The 18149-nt window shown below is 36.4% G+C and overlaps 1 protein-coding gene across 1 annotated transcript in view; it reads left to right on the top strand.

Moving 5' to 3' along the window:
• The window catches only part of LOC101897309 (breast cancer anti-estrogen resistance protein 1), a 175561-nt gene that overhangs the window by 33336 nt on the left and 124076 nt on the right, over nt 1–18149 (top strand). The window lies entirely within an intron of this gene.

The following is an 18149-nucleotide window of genomic DNA, read 5'->3' as shown; positions in this document are numbered from 1 at the left end:
TTTCGAATAATAGCAACTTCAACTAATTTGCTCATTTCCAATTTATTGGCAGATGTTGCACGTAAATGGTCTTCCTAGATCTGGAACCAATATTTCCCAAAGACCTATAATCTCTCAGAAGTGGCAAAAGATTAACATTTATTATTGGTTTTTGACTGAAACGCATCTATATGAGATACAGACATTTGACTATATTCTTCAACGAAATCAGCCTTAACGAAATAGTCAGAAGTGTGTCTTTCCTGTATTTGTGAATTCTCCAAAAAGTCACTGGAATGGATATTTTCGTATTTTGTCTACAAAAGTTGGCAAACTATTTCACACATTGAAAATTTTTTTAGGATGGCCATCCAAAACTACTTGGCTTTTGCAATGTCCGGTAACCTCCATTCAAATGCGCGTGAGGATCGGGCGATTATTACGACTTGCTTACAATTTTGCAGTTTTTTTTTTGTCCATTTGAACCCCTAAATATATGGCGATTATCTCCAAAAAGAGTAGGCATCTATTCTGACCCTCATCTTATCCCCATGCAAAATTTCATAAGGATCGGGCCATAAATGCGATCTGTATATGATATCCTGATATCCTAACTACTTAGTTTTGTTAGCTATAGAAATATTACCAAATGTTTAATTCAAAATGAGAATATGCCAAAAATATGACAAAATTGAAAAAAATATGAGAAAATATTACAAAATCAATATTTTCATCTGTAGAGAGATATTTGTATGCGTTTTTAGACGTTTTTCCTTTCCTGCCAAGAGGCCATTCTGAATTAATGAGAACTGTCGAAATCAGTTCAGTCGTTCTCGACATATAAGAGATCTTTCAAGCATATCTCCTTTGATTGACATATATATCGCACATATTTTGCTATATATCCGATTTGATGGATGTTAACTTCAAGATCAGAAGTAACCTTGTCATGGCTTTGTGGTTTAAAATATTCGCGGTTTAATGAAAATTTTTGAATTTTTTCAACACAAAAGATATGATCTATTTTACCCGCTAAATATTATCCGATGACCACCCACATTGGTAGGTTTCTTCCCCGCCCTAAACTCTAGCTACATGCGAAATTCCGCGTCGATTGGTCTATAATTGCGACCTGTATAGCTACTGGAAAATCCGACATTTTTTCAGTATTTGGTCCATTTCAACCCCTAAACATTTGGCGATCATCTCCAAAAGAAATAGGATTCTATTCTGACCCTAACCCCACCTTCGTGCAAAATTTCGTAAGGATCGGGCCATAATTGCGACCTGTAGCGTGATTACAAATTAACATGGACAGACGGACAGACGGACGGACGGACATACATAGCTAGATCGACTCAGCTCGGCGAGCTAGGAAGATCCATATATACTTTCCTATGTGGGAAACCAATATCTCGAGGTGTTACATAAATTCTGGCCCAATCAAACTTATAATACCCCCAACACATAGTGTTGTAGGGTAAAAAAATATGGTAGAGTGGAGAAATTGTCCCCTCTTCTGAGGTTACTTTGCGATACAAACTTTGAAAACGCCATTACACATGTCTTCTATTTTTATACCCAGTATGGAGGGTATTGTAAGTTTATCATTCCGTTTGTAACACCTCGAAATATACATTTTAGATCCCACAAAGTATATATATTCATGATCAGCATAAAATTCTATGTCGATCGATTTAGCGATGACCGTCCGTCTGTGGAAATCACTCCAGCTTCTGAACGAAATGAAGTAGATTTATAAAATTTTTCTCAAATGTATATTATGTCTGCAGGACTTTTTGTATTGAAAATGGGCCATGTAGGTCCACGTTTTGATATAGCCCCCATATTACGGTACATCCCGATATTCGGTATTTTGATGATTTTAGCGACATTATTCACCAGAATTGTTTCAAATTTGGTATTTGAAGTTCGTAATGGATACTACAGCTTATGACAGAAAATTGCCTTTGCAGATCTCCCCGGTACCTCCCGATATTCGGTATTTTGATGATTTTAGCGAATTTATTCACGGGAATTGTTTCAAATTTGGTATTTAAAGTTCGTAATGGATACTACATCCTAAGGCAGAAAATTGTCTGTGCAGATCCACGTCTTCGTAGAGCCCCCATATGACAGTACCTCCCGATATTCGGCATTTCAATGATTTTAGGGACATTTTTCACCAGAATTGTTTCAAATTCGGTATTTGAAGTTCGAAGTAGATACTACAATCTAAGACAGAAAATTGTCTGTGCAGGTCCACGTCTTCGTATAGCCCCCATATAACGGCACCTCCCGATATTCGGTACTTTGTAGATTTTAGCGACATTATTCACCGGAATTGTTTCAAATTAGGTATTTGATGTTCGTAATGGATGTTACAGCCTATGACAGGAGATTTTCTGTGCAGGTCTACGTCTTCGCATAGCCCCCATATAACGGTACCTCCCGATATTCGATATTTTGATGATTTAGCGACATTATTCATCGGAAAAAAAAAGTTACCTATGCAGGTCCATGTCGTCGTATAGACCCTAATATAACAGCTACATTCTGTATTTTTAGAATTTCTACTGAATTTTTAAACGGATTTTATTGTTTTTGAGAATTGCCAAATTCGTTGCAAACGGTGGAGGGTATTCAAAGTTCGGACCGGCCGAACTTACAGCTTTCTTACTTGTTAGCTCTACTTTCATAAACTACTTGGTTTTTGGTGTTATTTTCGAACAAATATAATTCTTTGTCGAACAGTGTAATTTTGGGCGCTATGCGGTGTGGGCAAAATGTAGACATTGTTTTAAATGAATTCCATACTCCAGACATTGTTTTACCCCCTTCTATATTGCACAAGAGCGTAATGAGCATTTTCTTCGAGTGTAAAACTGGAGTGTAAACAATTTTCGACGTATTATCATTTAACAAAATTTCAACGGAAAAAACTCTGATGTAATGTTGCACAAATATAGAATAACAAGCCGTGGAATGTAAGAGTGATATGGTGAGCGAGCAGGACAGAGAGAGAGAGAGAGAGAGAGTGATGTAAAAACACTTACATTCATATCATTTTTTTCGGCTTGATAAGATATTTGTAATATGCAACAATGGTTCCATTTAATTCTGGCGTTGCGATTGTTGTTGACGCTGATGATGGTGATGATTTTACCGAATTTCCTCGTATTCGAGTTGTCATCCAAATACGCAATTTCCCTGCAAATAGACGTAGTGGCAACCAAACAATACACCTCTACCTGTACAAAGAGATAGACAGATATACATACCCACATATCTATTGAATATTAATAATGGAAATAAATCATTGATTTATAAATAGCAACAACGATAACAAATATAAATTACTTTTCTATTGAACTTTTTTAGGAGGATAAACAAAATATAATTTTGGGTTGTGTGCCTGTATTAGTGCGCTATTGTTGACATATGGTTTATGTATAGAAATTTATGATAGAAAATACGCAAATTTGTTCTTCAAGTGATATAAATTACGTTATAGTGTCGTGTTTTTTTATTGTAACAAAGAGGCAGTTATTATAACGTAAATAAAGTACGTCAACCAACTACGCACATATCGCATTGTAGAACTATTTTTTGGGGTTAGGGTCTGCAAGTGTTGGATTGAGGTACGGTTAGGTTTAATGGCATTAGGTCAGTAACTCATAACTCCAACAGTGTCCTTGGACCAATAAACATAAATTTAGATAAAGAAAATTTTTTCAAGGACCGACAGACCAATAAGCCTGGAGTTTAAAAAAACATCTTGTCAAGGATCAGCATACGTCTCAAAAAGGATAAGGACCAGAAGTTGGTCTTCTCATCGAAGACCAGCATTGAGTCTTCTCGTCGAAGATGAAGAACAATTAGTCTTTCCCTAGAAGATCAGTAGTTGGTCTTCTCATACAAGACCAGTAGTTGGTCCTTGCAAAGAAGACCAGTGGTTGGTCTTCGCACAGAAGATCAGTGGTTGGTCTTCGCACAGAAGACCAGTAGTTGGTCTTCTCATACAAGACCAGTAGTTGGTCCTCGCACAGAAGACAAGTAGATGGTCTTCTAATGGAAGACCACTGATTGTTCTTTCCGTAGAAGACCAGTTGGTCTTCTCACTGAAGTTCAGTTGGTCTTATTCCTGGCCAGTTGATCCTTTCATAGAAGTCCAGTTGATCTTCTCGTTCTTTACTCTGCACTGCAGCATTTAATGAGAATAAATCTTTTGTGTCTCGTACCATCGTTCGTTACCGTGATACTGGTAGCGTGGCCCGACGTCAAGGAAGTGGACGGAAGAAAACGGCAACAACTGCAGAAATGGTTCCAGAATAAAGAAAAGAAGCGACTTGATCGAAACCCGCGTCGCAGTGGCCGAAAAATGGCTCGTGAGTTGAACATGTTGCAATATTCCATTCGGCAAATATTGAAAAATGAGCTCGGAATAAAGAAATTGAAATTCCAAAAAGTGCAAGAACTTACACCGCAACTGAAAGAAAATAGACTCAAAAGAGCTAAAGAGTTGCTTCGCTTGGCCGAAAGTGGTGAACTGCCGAATTTGGTTTTCTCCGTCTCCGATGAGAAAACATTCGTTGTCAGCTGAAAATGTGGACCTTCGGTTGGCCACAGAACTCAAGCGCCGGCCATGGTGATGGTGTGGGCAGCCATAACAGCCGATGGTCGCTCTCCGCTCGTTTAATCGACCGACATGAATTATCGAAAACTTTAAAATGACCATAACTCCTTAAATATTAAGTTTTCCGCGTTTTTAGCTATTATTTGTGATCACTTTTTTAAGCATGAATTATTGAAAACCTTAAAATGGCTATAACTCCTTAAATATTGAGTTTTCCGCGTTTTTAGCTATTATTTGTGATGACTTGTTTAAGCAATTATCAGAATAATTGCCGAATATTATGGAGGGTGTATTAAAGCCTTGGGTACGCAAATATTTTGGCCGCAGACTTTGGACATTTCAACAGGACTCAGCACCTTCGCACTCAGCACGCGCTACCCATGAATGGTTACAAAATGAGGTTCCTCGTTTCATTTCCTGACCACCACAATGATCACCAAAATCTTCGGATACCAATCCGTTGGACTACTGGGTCGGGAGTATTTTGGACAGCCAGGTTGGCCCCAAAAATACCAAAGTACCGATCACCTCAAGCAAGCGCTTCGCCGGGAATGGGCCAAAATACCGCAGAGCAACATTCGGGCAGCGTGTGACGGATTCATTGGCCGTTAATTCATAATTCCATAATTCGTGCCAAAGGTGACCAATTCGAACAAATCTAAACTTATTCTAAAATTTAATGCTATTTCCGACATTTTTTGCTTTCACTCAATAAATTAAAAAAAAAAATGTTAAAATTATGGCGCTTGAATTTATTGCAGTTCTTTTATCTCACCCTGTATGTCTGCGAACGCCTATCTGGTACCTCACACACAAAGGGTAACAATTTTCAATAATTTTATCTGTAGAAACTTGCAAGCAAGTCGGCTATTCATTACAACTTGCTGTATGAAAATGTTTCTCTCAACCAGAAACCTGAGATAAACATGGATTTATGATTTCGCATAAACTTGGATATAAATGTTCAATAATCTTGCAATTTTTCCCAGGCCAATATTTTTATCTGTATTAGATGAAGTATGAGAATGGAATTCTCCGGTCCATCATATCTGGTACCTCACGCAAGTTATAACATTTTCTTAAAAGTATCACATATCTCATATAAAGTGAAGGAAGTAACCAATATAGTCCGAGCAATATGTATAGCATATTTATTTAGGTCAGATACAAAATGTACAATCTTGGCCCATTCCTAATAACCCACTCCATAGAGGGTCGGCAATTTATATAATCATAACAGAAGTCAAAATATTTTTGAATAATCGAACATTGGCTAAGGGTATACACTTGTCGGCAAAACCGATTGATGTTTATACCCTACACCACAAGGTGGTCAGGGTATTATGCCTTTGTGCATTTGTTTGTAACAGTGCAACAGGAAACGAGATAGACCCATAGTTCCTTTTGATGATTTGCATAGAATCACATTCTGAGTCGATTCATGCATGTCCGTCCGTCTGTCCATGTATTTTTGTGAACAAAGTACAGTTCGAATTTATTACCCGATCCAGATGAAATTTTGCACAAATTATTTGTTTGGCCCAAGGACGAACTCTATTGGAATTGGAGATAATCGGTAACAATTTAGATATAGCTCCCATATATATCTTCGTCCGATTTGCCTTTTATTGTGCACCAAACGTGTAATATCCGCTCGAATATTATGAAATTTTGCACATACAACCAAATTAGGTCTAAAAATAAGTACGCCAAATTTGATCTAAATCGGTTCCGATATAGATATAGCTACAATATATATTGTACATCCGATTTGTTATTATAGTCCTCCGCAGCCGTAATATGCACTCTGTAACAACAATATTTGGGGAAATATATGAAATACAGTACAGAAATATCTTTGCCAAATTTTATCAAGATCGGTTCGGATTTGGATATATCTCCCATATATATCACCGTCCGATTTACATGTTATTGTGCACCAAACGTCTAATATTTGCCCAAATGGGATAACATTTGGCACTTACGACCAAATTGAGTCTAGAAGCTAGTAAGTCAAATTTGGTGAAGATCGGTTCAGATATAGCTATAGCTCCCATATATATTATTCATCCGATTTCTTATATTTGTTACCCACACACGTAATATGCACTCCGTAACAAAGATATTCAGGGAAATATATGAAATACAGCTCAAAAATATCTTTGCCAAATTTTATCAAGATCGGTTCAGATTTGGATATAGCTCCCATATATATCAAATACAAGCAATAGAAGTCCGAATTTAAAAGATACAAATGCTTCGGCATATTTAGTCTTTTGAACTTTAAATTATAATTATAATCATAGCGTGTATGATTAGATTCTCCCATAACAACTTTCAATTGTTATGTGGAGCTCTACTAAATTAACAAAGTGCTGTAGGATATCATAAAGTCGGACTCGCCCGACTTTAAGACTTTCTTTACTGGTTTTTAACTTGTTATACCCTCCACCTTGGAAAGGAGGGTATATTAACTTTGTCATTCCGTTTGTAACATCCTTAAATATTCGTCGTAGATCCCATAAAGTATATATATTCATAATAAGCATAAAATTCTAAGTCGATTTAACGATGTCCGTCTGTCTGTTGAAATCACGATACAGCCCACATTATTTGACGTAGAGTGCAAAAATTTAGCAGAGCAATTTGTATCGTATCTAGGATGGTTGGTATTGAAAATGAGATATATCGGTCTACGTTCTGGTATAGTCCCCATATAACGGTACCTCCCGATATTCGGTATTTTGATGGTTATTGCCACATTTTTTCACGGATTTGTCTGAAAATTGGTACTTGTAGGTCATAACAGGTCCATGTAAGTATGGCAAAACATTGCAAGTATAAGTCCACGTTTTGGTATAGCCCCCATATAAAGGTTGCCACATTTTTTCACGGATTTGTCTAAAAATTGGTATTTATTGGTCATAATGGGTTCCAGCTCCGGTAGCGAAACATTGCATGTATGGGTCCACGATTTGGTATAGCCCCCATATAACGGTACCTCCCGATATTCGGTATTTTTATGGGATTTGCCACATTTTTTCACGTATTTGTCTGAAAATTGGTATATGTAGGTCATAATGGGTTCTCCGTTGGCGAAACATTGCATGTGTAGGTTCACTATTTGGTGTAGCCCCCATATAATGCTACCTCCCGATATTCGACATTTTAACGTTTCTTCTTATGTCTCCTTTACCCTAAGGTGGAGGGAATTAAAAGTTTGGCCCGGCCGAACTTAATGTTTTTTTACTTGTTTCCTTTAATTTTGGAAAAAAATAAATTTTAGTGTTCTCTCTTTTAAATATTTATATAAATATACTTTATACTTAAATATACAGCTTTCCAACAGCCCCATTCATTTGCTAGTAAAGTACCGCCAACCCCTCTATTTGTTTCTATTAATTGTTTATATTTCATTACAGCAACAAATTGGCTTTATTGTCAATTAACAGTTCATTTATTCCTCCATTCCATTTCAATTTACTTAACTAATAATCCAATTTTTCTTATGTGTAATAAAAAAAATGACTCACTTCCGACGCCTTTCCTTTCGAACATTTCCATGTTGTTGTTCTGCTTCTTTCTTTCAAATTGTGTGTGTGTGTGTGGTAATGCAATATTTTTCACAAAGAAAAACAACAATATTAATTATTTCTTTTTTCAAAATCTTTTTAATTGAGTTGTTAAAAATGTTAACACATTCTTTGGCCATTCCTCAGAAATTCTTTACTTAATTCTTGCATCATAAAGACATACACCATTGACACCTTGCAGATGGCCGCCAGAGACAAGATATGAATGTTGTTGGTGTTGTTGTGTCTGCCATCCAGTCAGCCATTCTTATCGTTGTTATCGCCATGGAATGAATGCCTGGCTGACTGCCGCTACATGCAATATTGTTGCAATCAATTTTTAAACGATTTTCATAATCATAAAAATAACATTATTCTTGAATGTTCAATTCTATTTTTATCAATGGGGTATTAACAGTTCGTGCCTGATTTTTACACAATTGCCTGAAACCATGACGAACGAGCGTGATGATGACGATGAGGCAGTAAATCAGCCAAGCAACCAACCACACACTGCAATAGCGTTAACATCAGCATCAATATCATTGGCTTTGTTGTAATGGCTATCATCAATAACATCTAAGATAGTCACACATAGAGTTTTAGTACAATGGCGAGGGATTCACTCGGAGAATAGTTTGGTATCAGCATCGAAAACCATAAGAAGTCCACATTTTTAGTACAAGTGATAGTCCTTTTGGAAATGTTAGAAAATATATCTTCTGTGGTCAATGACGGTTCTTGGAAAATAGTCTCGTAAATAGCCAGATTTTTTATTTTGATGTCAATGTAAAAAATCTAGGTTTTTGGTGGGCCTCTATTGGCGGAAAATAGAAAAATATTAATAACAAGTAAGCAAAGGCTACAGTCGAGCGGGGCCGACCGTTGAATACCCTACAACACTATAATAAACGATACAGTTTATATAGGCGAGATACTCGAAAGAATTCCACAAGATATTGTGACAAATAATAAAAGAAAACCATCAGGTTTCGTTCTCTAATTTTCGAATAATAGCAACTTAAACTAATTTGCTCATTTCTAATTTATTGGTAGATGTTGCACTTAAATGGTCTTCCTAGATCTGGAACCAATATTTCCCAAAGACCTATAATCTCTCAGAAGTGGCAAAAGATTAACATTTATTATTGGTTTTTGACTGAAACGCATCTATATGAGATACAGACATTTGACTATATTCTTCAACGAAATCAGCCTAACGAAATAGTCTGAAGTGCGTCTTTCCTGTATTTGTGAATTCTCCAAAAAGTCTCTGGAATGGACATTTTCGTATTTTGTCTACAAAAGTTGGCAAACTATTTCACACATTGAATATTTTTGGATGGCCATCCAAAACTGCTTGGCTTTTGCATTGTCCGGTAACCCCCATTCAAATGTGCGTGAGGATCGGGCGAATATTACGACCTGCCCGAAATTTTTTCAGTATTTGGTCCATTTCAGCCCCTAAACATTTGGCGATCATCTCCAAAAGAAATAGGGTTCTATTCTGACCCTAACCCCACCTTCGTGCAAAATTTCGCTAGGATCGGGCCATAATTGCGACCTGTAGCGTGATTACAAATTAACATGGACAGACGGACAGACGGACGGACGGACATACATAGCTAGATCGACTCAGCTCGGCGAGCTAGGAAGATCCATACATACTTTCCTATATGGGAAACCAATATTTCGAGGTGTTACATAAATTCTGGCCCAATCAAACTTATAATACCCCCACACATAGTGTTGTAGGGTATAAAAACTAACCTTTAGTATCCATCAAGGCACTTGAAAATCCACATGGGTGTAAGTCTTGAAACATATTTTTTAAAAATGGGACCAACCGTGAAAATATATTTCTGAAAACTCTCTTGGTACATCAACAGGGTGAGATGACAAAACTGCAACCAACTTTAGACTGCTGTCATTTCTAAGCCATTCGTCCGACAGCTGTTGAAATTATTCCAGTGACAGCTCAAAAGCCAGATTTTTTATTTTGGTGTCAATGAAAAAAATTAGGTTTTTGGTGGACCTCTATTGGCGGAAAATATAAAAATATTAGTAAAAACTAACGTTTAGTATCCTTGAAGGCACTTTAAAATTCACACGTGTATAGCTCTGACGGTCCCATTTGGAATATTCTTAAAAAATTGCATTTGGTAACTCGGTAAGTCTTTGAAACATATTCTTTAAAAATGGGACCAACCGTGAAAATATTTATAAAAACTCCATTGGTACATCTACAGGGTGAGATGACAAAACTGCAACCAACTTCAGACTGCTGTCATTTCTAAGCCACTCGTCCGACAGCTGTTAAAATTATTCCAGTGACAGCTCAAAAGCCAGTTTTTTATTTTGGTGTCAATGTAGAAAAATTAGGTTTTTGGTGGACCTCTATTGGCGGAAAATAGAAAAATATTAATAACAACTAACCTTTAGTATCCCTGAAGGCACTTGAAAATCCACATGTGTGTAGCTCTGACGGTCCCATTTGGAATATTCTTAAAAAATTGCATTTGGTAACTCTGTAAGTCTTTGAAACATATTCTTTAAAAATGGGACCAACCGTGAAAATATATTTCTGAAAACTCTGTTGGTACATCTACAGGGTGAGATGACAAAACTGCAACCAACTTCAGACTGCTGTCATTTCTGAGCCACTCGTCCGACAGCTGTTAAAATTATTCCAGTGACAGCTCATTATATTGTTTAAAAGCGTACAAAAGCATTTTGGTGAGAATTTTCCAGAAAAAAAGTTATTCGTGATGGAATTCAAGCGTGATAGTGTGGTTTCTTTAAATTTGGCTGGAAAACCACAAGTGCCTATCATTAGAGCACTCCAGCATTTAAATGTGAATAAATCTTTAGTGTCTCGTACTATCGCTCATTGCCGTGATACTGGTAGCGTAGCCCGACGTCAGGGAAGTGGACGGAAGTAAACAGCAACATCAGCAGAAATGGTTCGAAAAGTAATGAAGTGACTTGATCGAAACCCGCGTCGCAGTGGACGAAAAATGGCTCGTGAGCTGAACATATCGCAATATTCCATTCGGCAAATATTGAAAAATGAGCTCGGAGTAAAGCCATTGAAATTCCAACAAGTAAAAAAAAATTGAGTTCCCTCCTTTCCCTCCTTTCCAAGGGGGAGGGTATAAAAAGTGCAAGAACTTACTGCGCAACAGGAAGAAAATAGACTCCAAAAAGCTAAAGAGTTACTTCGCTTGGCCGAAAGTGGTGAAATGCCGAATTCGTCTCCGATGAGAAAACATTCGTTGTCCGGCAGTTTCTAAACAAACAAATTGATCGTGTTTACTTGCCAAAGAGGTCAGCTGAAAATGTGGACCTTCGGTTGGCCACCAGAACTCAAGCGCCGGCAATGATGATGGTGTGGGCCGCCATAACAGTCGATGGCCGATCTCCGCTCATATTAATCGACCGTGGCATCAGAATAAATGCCGAATATTATCGGGAAAATATCCTGGAGGGTGTATTAAAGCCTTGTGCACGCAAACATTTTGGCCGCATACCTTGGACATTCCAAGAGGCCTCAGCACTCAGCACGCGTCACCCAAGAATGATTACAAAATGAGGTTCCTCGCTTCATTTTCAGCGCACAATGGCCACCAAAACCTCCGTATACCAATCCGTTGGGCTATTGTGTCTGGAGTATTTTGGAAAGCAAGGTTGACAATAAAAAATACCAAAGTGTCGATCACCTTAAGCAAGCGCTTCGCCGGAAATGGGCCAAAATAAAGCGGAACAACATTCGGGCAGCGTGTGACGGTTTCATTGGCCGTTTGAAGGCCATAAATCGTGCCAAAGGTGACCAATTCGAACAAATCTAAACTTATTCTAAAATTTGATGCTATTTCCAACATTTTTTGCTTTCATTCAAAGGAATTAAAAAAAAAAATTAAAAATTATGGCGTTTGACTTTGTTGCAGTTTTTTTCTCTCACCCTGTAAATCTTTAAAATTAAATTTTTGGAAATCGCGAAAATCCTCGTTTTTAGCCTCTGGAAGATGTGGAAAAAATATTTTTGAAACACCAGATCGTGTTATTTCTTGAGTGTAGAGATCATGCTGCCGCATGATATCGAAGCAACAAATGAAATGGAAACGAATCATTGTTCGTCGCCACGTTATAGCAGTATGTTTCCAACACCATCAAATGTGTTCCATATTCGAAACCTTCAGCTATTTTTCTGAAAGTGTCATTCATTAGCAGAGCAACGAGAAAACAATTGAAATATGCCGAGTGTTGGCGATGGTGGTGGTGGTGGGAGGAGAAGGAAGAGTCAATGCTATGAAATTTCCAAATATATTTTCATGATGCTATTAATTTGCAATGAAACCATGGTTCAGCATTACAACAAATAGGATGCTGTTTGCAGCTATCGATGACAATGATGCCACACCATCATCAACATCGAAAACGATGTTCCAATTGACGATGACGATGATGCTGATAATGACGATGATGTTGATAGTAATAATATTGATTATGTTTTCATTTTGAAATGTTTGACATCCTACCATGTGGTTTGTTTTGTGAAATTGTATCCATTTGACACGCACACACACACACATACTCTTAATGTGAAACCAATTCTCTTGACATAATGTTTATTGGTTTCAGTTCGGTCGAATGGGGGGTGGTGGTGGTGGTGCTATATTTTGTTTGTTTGTCATAAACGATATTAAACAGAAACTGAAATCTCGCAAAAACTAGATGCCATGCCAAGGGGTATCAAATTTCACAAAATAAACACATAGACACTAAAAATAATTTTCATGCATCATACATTGTTTCCAGCCTGACAATATTTTGAAACTTTCAATTATAGTTTTGTATTTCGTAACCCTTAAAATTTGCAGCAAATTTGCGGTTTTGTGTCAATACAACTTAACGAAAATGCCAGTTGATCGATTTTGAAATACTCGAATATCTAGACAGACGTCTATTGGCGGTTTAGATGGTCTACCCTTCAAAATTATTTAATGAAATGAAAAATAAATTATTTTTAAATGACGATATTGTCATTGAGGATACACAGAATGTGATAGAACCACTAAATACGAATATTTAGGAATTTTTTAAAAGGGTCTTCTGGACCTTAAAGCGTGGATTTTCAAAATATTTTTTCAACAACCAATAGAACCACAAAACTTGATTTCAGGAATGTTTATTTAAGGTTCGTCAAAACCGAAAAAGTACAGACTATTTTAGAAAAAATTTCAATGGGTTGCAAGGGTCTCAAACGAGAATTTAAAACAATACCACCTCAAAATGTGTATTAAAAAAATAATTATTTTTTTATCGCCTACATGGTCTTGAAGCATTATTTTCCAAAGGCTACCGAGACCTCAAAACGTGGATTTTTATAAATATTTTTTAAGTCCACCTTAACACGTATTTTTTATAATTTTTTTTTTTCAAAGACTGCATTTTGTTCGAAACATGTAATTCTAAAAATTGCAGAAAATAAAGTTAATGGAATATTTTTTTATACCCTCTAACATACATAGTATGGAGAGTATATGAAGTTCGTCATTCCGTTTGTAACTCATGGAAATAATAATATTAGACCCAACAAAGATATATATACTATTGATCAGCGTAAAATTCTAAGACGATTTAGGCCTATTTGTCGAAGCTAAAATGTTGCACCGATCTGTATTTTGTCTGCAGGCAGGTCAAGTTCGTATAGCCCCCATATAACGCTACCCCCACATATTCGGTATATCCAGAATTTTGGCGACATTATTCACCGGAATTGTATCAAATTTCGTATTTGAAGTTCGTAATGGGTACTACAACCCATGACGGAAAATTGTATATGCAGATCTACGTCTTAGTATAGCCTCTATACAACGGTACCTCCCTTTATTCGGTATTTTGATGATATTAGCGACATTATTCACCGGAATTTCGTCAAATTTCTTATTTGAAGTTCGGAATCGTTACTACAACCTATCACAAACAATTACTTATCCAGCACCACGTCTTGGTATAGCCCCCATATAAAGGTTTTCATTTGAGAGGTATTTTTCGGCGGATTTTGTCTTGTAATTTTTCAAATTCCTTCCGAGGCTATAAAAAGTTCTGCTTCTTCACATGTTTAATATCTGGCCATCTAAAAGTGTATTTTTATACCCTCCACCTTGGAAAGGAGGGTATATTAACTTTGTCATTCCGTTTGTAACATCCTTAAATATTCGTCTTAGACCCCATAAAGTATATATATTCATAATCAGCATAAAATTCTAAGTCGATTTAACGATGTCCGTCTGTCTTTCTGTCCGTCTGTCTGTCTGTCCGTATGTCTGTTGAAATCACGATACAGCCCACATTATTTGACGTAGAGCCCAAAATTTAGCAGAGCTATTTACATTGTGCCTAGGATGGTTGGTATTGAAAATGAGATATATCGGTCCACGTTCTGGTATAGTCCCCATATAACGGTACCTTCCGATGTTCGGTATTTTGATGATTAATGCCAAATTTTTCACGGATTTGTCTAGAAATTGGTATTTGTAGGTCATAACGGGTCCCTGAGCGTGTGGCAAAACAGTGCATGTATAGGTCCACGTTGTGGTATAGTTCCCATATAAAGGTACCTCCCGATATTCGGTATTCTAGTTTTTTTTGCCACATTTTTTCGTGGATTTGTCTAAAAATTGGTATTTGTGGGTCATAATGGTTTCCAGCTCCGGTGGCGAAACATTGCAATTATAGGTCCACGTTTTGGTATAGCCCCCATATAACGGTACCTCCCGATATTCAGTAATTTGATGATTTTTGCCACATTTTTTCACTAATTTATCTAAAAATTGGTATTTGTGGGTCATAATGGGTCCTAGTTCGAGTGGCGAAACATTGTAATTATAGGTCCACGTTTTGATGTAGCCCCCATATAACGGTACCTCCCGATATTCAGCATTTTAATGGTTTTTGCCACATTTCTTCTAATGTTTCCTTTACCCTAAGGTGGAGGGTATTAAAAGTTTGACCCGGCCGAACTTACTGTTTGTTTACTTGTTATGAATATTCTTTTCAAATACCATCTGAGTCTGAAAACATTGATTTTATTTTATTATTTTTTTTTTTTTTTTTTGTCAAAGACCACCCGATCCTCAAAACTTGGATTTTGAAAAATATGTTTTCAAGAATCAATAGAACTACAAAACGTGAATTTTTGGGAGTATTTTTATCAAAGGCATCTGGGCCTCGAAGCGAGTATTTTTCCTATCTGATCCTCAAAATATGGATTTTGAAAAATAAGCCATAACCTACTGGGCATAAACATAAACTTTGGTTGTTTAAGTATTTTTTAAAAGGTCTCATGGCCCTCGAGACCTGTATTTTTAGGAACCAGTACAGCCACAATATTGTAATGCTTTAAAAATTGAATATTGTAATGGCTTATGATAAAAGTTGCCTATGACGGTCCATGTCGTCCTATAGACCCTAATATAAAAGCTGCATTTGGCATTTTTAAGATTTTAAAAGAATTTTATGCGGATTTTATTATTATTATTTTTTTTTTTTTGAAAAATGCAAAATTCGTTCCAAATGGTGGAGTGTATTTTAAGTTCGCCCGGCCGAACTTAGAGCTTTTTTATTTGTTTTATGAAAAATCAAATCTAAAAATTATGAATTCTTTAAGAATTTATTTCCAGGACCACCTAGTCCTGATTAGGTATTTTAAAATATTTTCAGAGCCAACAAACGTAGTTTTTTTAATATTTTTTCAAACTGATAAAAATTTATTTTAATTTTTTTTTAGCAGACCTTCAGCTGACTTTGACATTTTCAAAAAAAAAGAACCTTCATCCCATCATAACAAGTGATATTAGATCACCTAAAAGGTGAATGACATTTGTCATGTGTGTATTTAAAACGACAAACCAAAATATCCCCTTCGGGCCATAGCCAAAAGACACAACACCGCAACAGACTTGAAACCTTAGTAAAGGCCACAACGTTTTTGGCTACCGTTCCCTCCACTGGTGACAAATCTCATCAGAGAAAAAAATCAAAATCTTAATGAAAAAATATCGAATAACAAATTACTTTTCAGAATCCCAACACAAGGCACAGAGGGATACGAAAATACGGCTAACGTCCGCTTGCCTTCGAGACGTATTTGTTTATTGGCCATAATTCGTGCCAAACAGTGAATATCATCAACTTTTCAGGGGAGATGTTTATGAATGGATTGATAGTTCAGCCGTCTGGGTTATTCAAATGGACAGTAGTTCAATTTCAGATTTAGGTTTTAGATAAAAAAAGCTTCCAAATTTCATGCATAAATAGGAGACCTTTTTGTGTTGAAGGGATTTGAATGGTTTTAAATCTGTAGACGCCCTTTGAAAGGTCTGCTGTGTATAGAAGCTTGTGCTGAATAAATTTAATGTCGTTTTAAGATTAGGTTTGAGACTATCTCAAGGCCTCCTATAAGTAGAAGGATTTTTAGTCCTCTATTTTCAGCGAACATTTTGCACCTCTTCCATATATAGAAATAGCCTTTATATAAAGTTGTCCCACCGTCTCATTTCCCAATATTTCCCTCATCGATGATAATATTTAAGAACAGCAAAATGCCCAAGTTATGTTAAAACCAAACCAAAAAGCGAAAAAAAATGAAAACAAAATAATTTCATGCCGGATGCAAAAATTATACATTTTTACACGTTTGCCTTGTGCATATTCTTCTCCCCATGTTCATCACCAACGTCGTCATCGTCATTCATGTCGTTGGGACACACAACTGGGATAGGTTGAGGTTGTTTACAGCAGGGCCATGTAAACGCTACCGCAGCTACTGTTTTGCTTGCCTCAGGTTTTTGGCCACATGCTCAAATTACCCGATCATCAAACTGTTGTTGTATAGCCCTGTTGCTGTTGCATCTTTCTTCTTCATCTTCGCGCGTTTCTTTTGTTTTCGTAATATTATTTTCTTCACCTTTCGTGTTGAGAAACGATATGTAGGGAGATAATGTTGTGGTTGCAACAGCGGCTTCTTCGTGTTGTTGCTGTTGTTGTTTCTTCATCCCATTGTAAGTGAATTTTACAAATTTACGCTTCCCATTGACTTTTATTGAATCTTTCGTCATTAGCATCATTGCGACCGCCATCGATTCATTCATACCTTCCTTCGGCCGTTGTTGCCTTGTTTATGCCACAGCGAATGTTCCCAACATATTTGTGGTTAAAATTAGTTCGTGTAAAAGTTTACACATTGTCACATTTTCAGGTCGCTCGTTTTGGTTTCTTTTCCTGGTGAAATTTTCAAAACATTTCATTTTTTTCCATTCGGCATAGATAGTCCCAGGAAATATCAGAGATACAAACCGGTGATTAAAAAAAAAAAAACATCCAAAGACTAACAGAACGACTAAAAGTTGTTTCCAAAAAAAAAACCAACAAAGCCGAAGTAAGTGAACTTTTTTAAGAATAATTTTCCAAGGACCAATAGATCAACCAAAAGCGGATTTTTTAAGAATCATTTTCAAAGATCAACAGAGCCATCAAACGTAGATTTTTTAGGAACATTTTTCCACCAAATGTGGATTTTTAAAAAAATATTTTTTCAAGGACTTAAATAAACTTATATTGGCCAATAGAATGGATTTTTTGAACAATTTTTCCAAAGATTGGATTTTTAAGAAAAAATATTCTCAAGTACTCTTAAAACTAACAAATGTAGATTTTCTTAAAAAAAGTTCCCAAGGCCAACAAGCTATAAGTAATTTTAAATTCTTTGAATATTTAAGAATATTTTTCCAATGACGATCAGGACTATAAAACCTTTTTATTTGAATATTTTCCAAGGCGCATCAGAGCCCCTGATTTTTAATGGCCACCAAAAACGGATTTCCTAAGACTATTTTCCCTTCAGAAGCTAATCAAAGAAATGTTTTTAAGAATATTTTTCTATGAACGGTTCGATTCAA

This window comes from Musca domestica, unplaced genomic scaffold (assembly GCF_030504385.1).
Source record: "Musca domestica strain aabys unplaced genomic scaffold, Musca_domestica.polishedcontigs.V.1.1 138, whole genome shotgun sequence".
Lineage (NCBI taxonomy): Eukaryota > Metazoa > Arthropoda > Insecta > Diptera > Muscidae > Musca > Musca domestica.
This window is presented reverse-complemented; position numbering and strand designations above follow the sequence as displayed.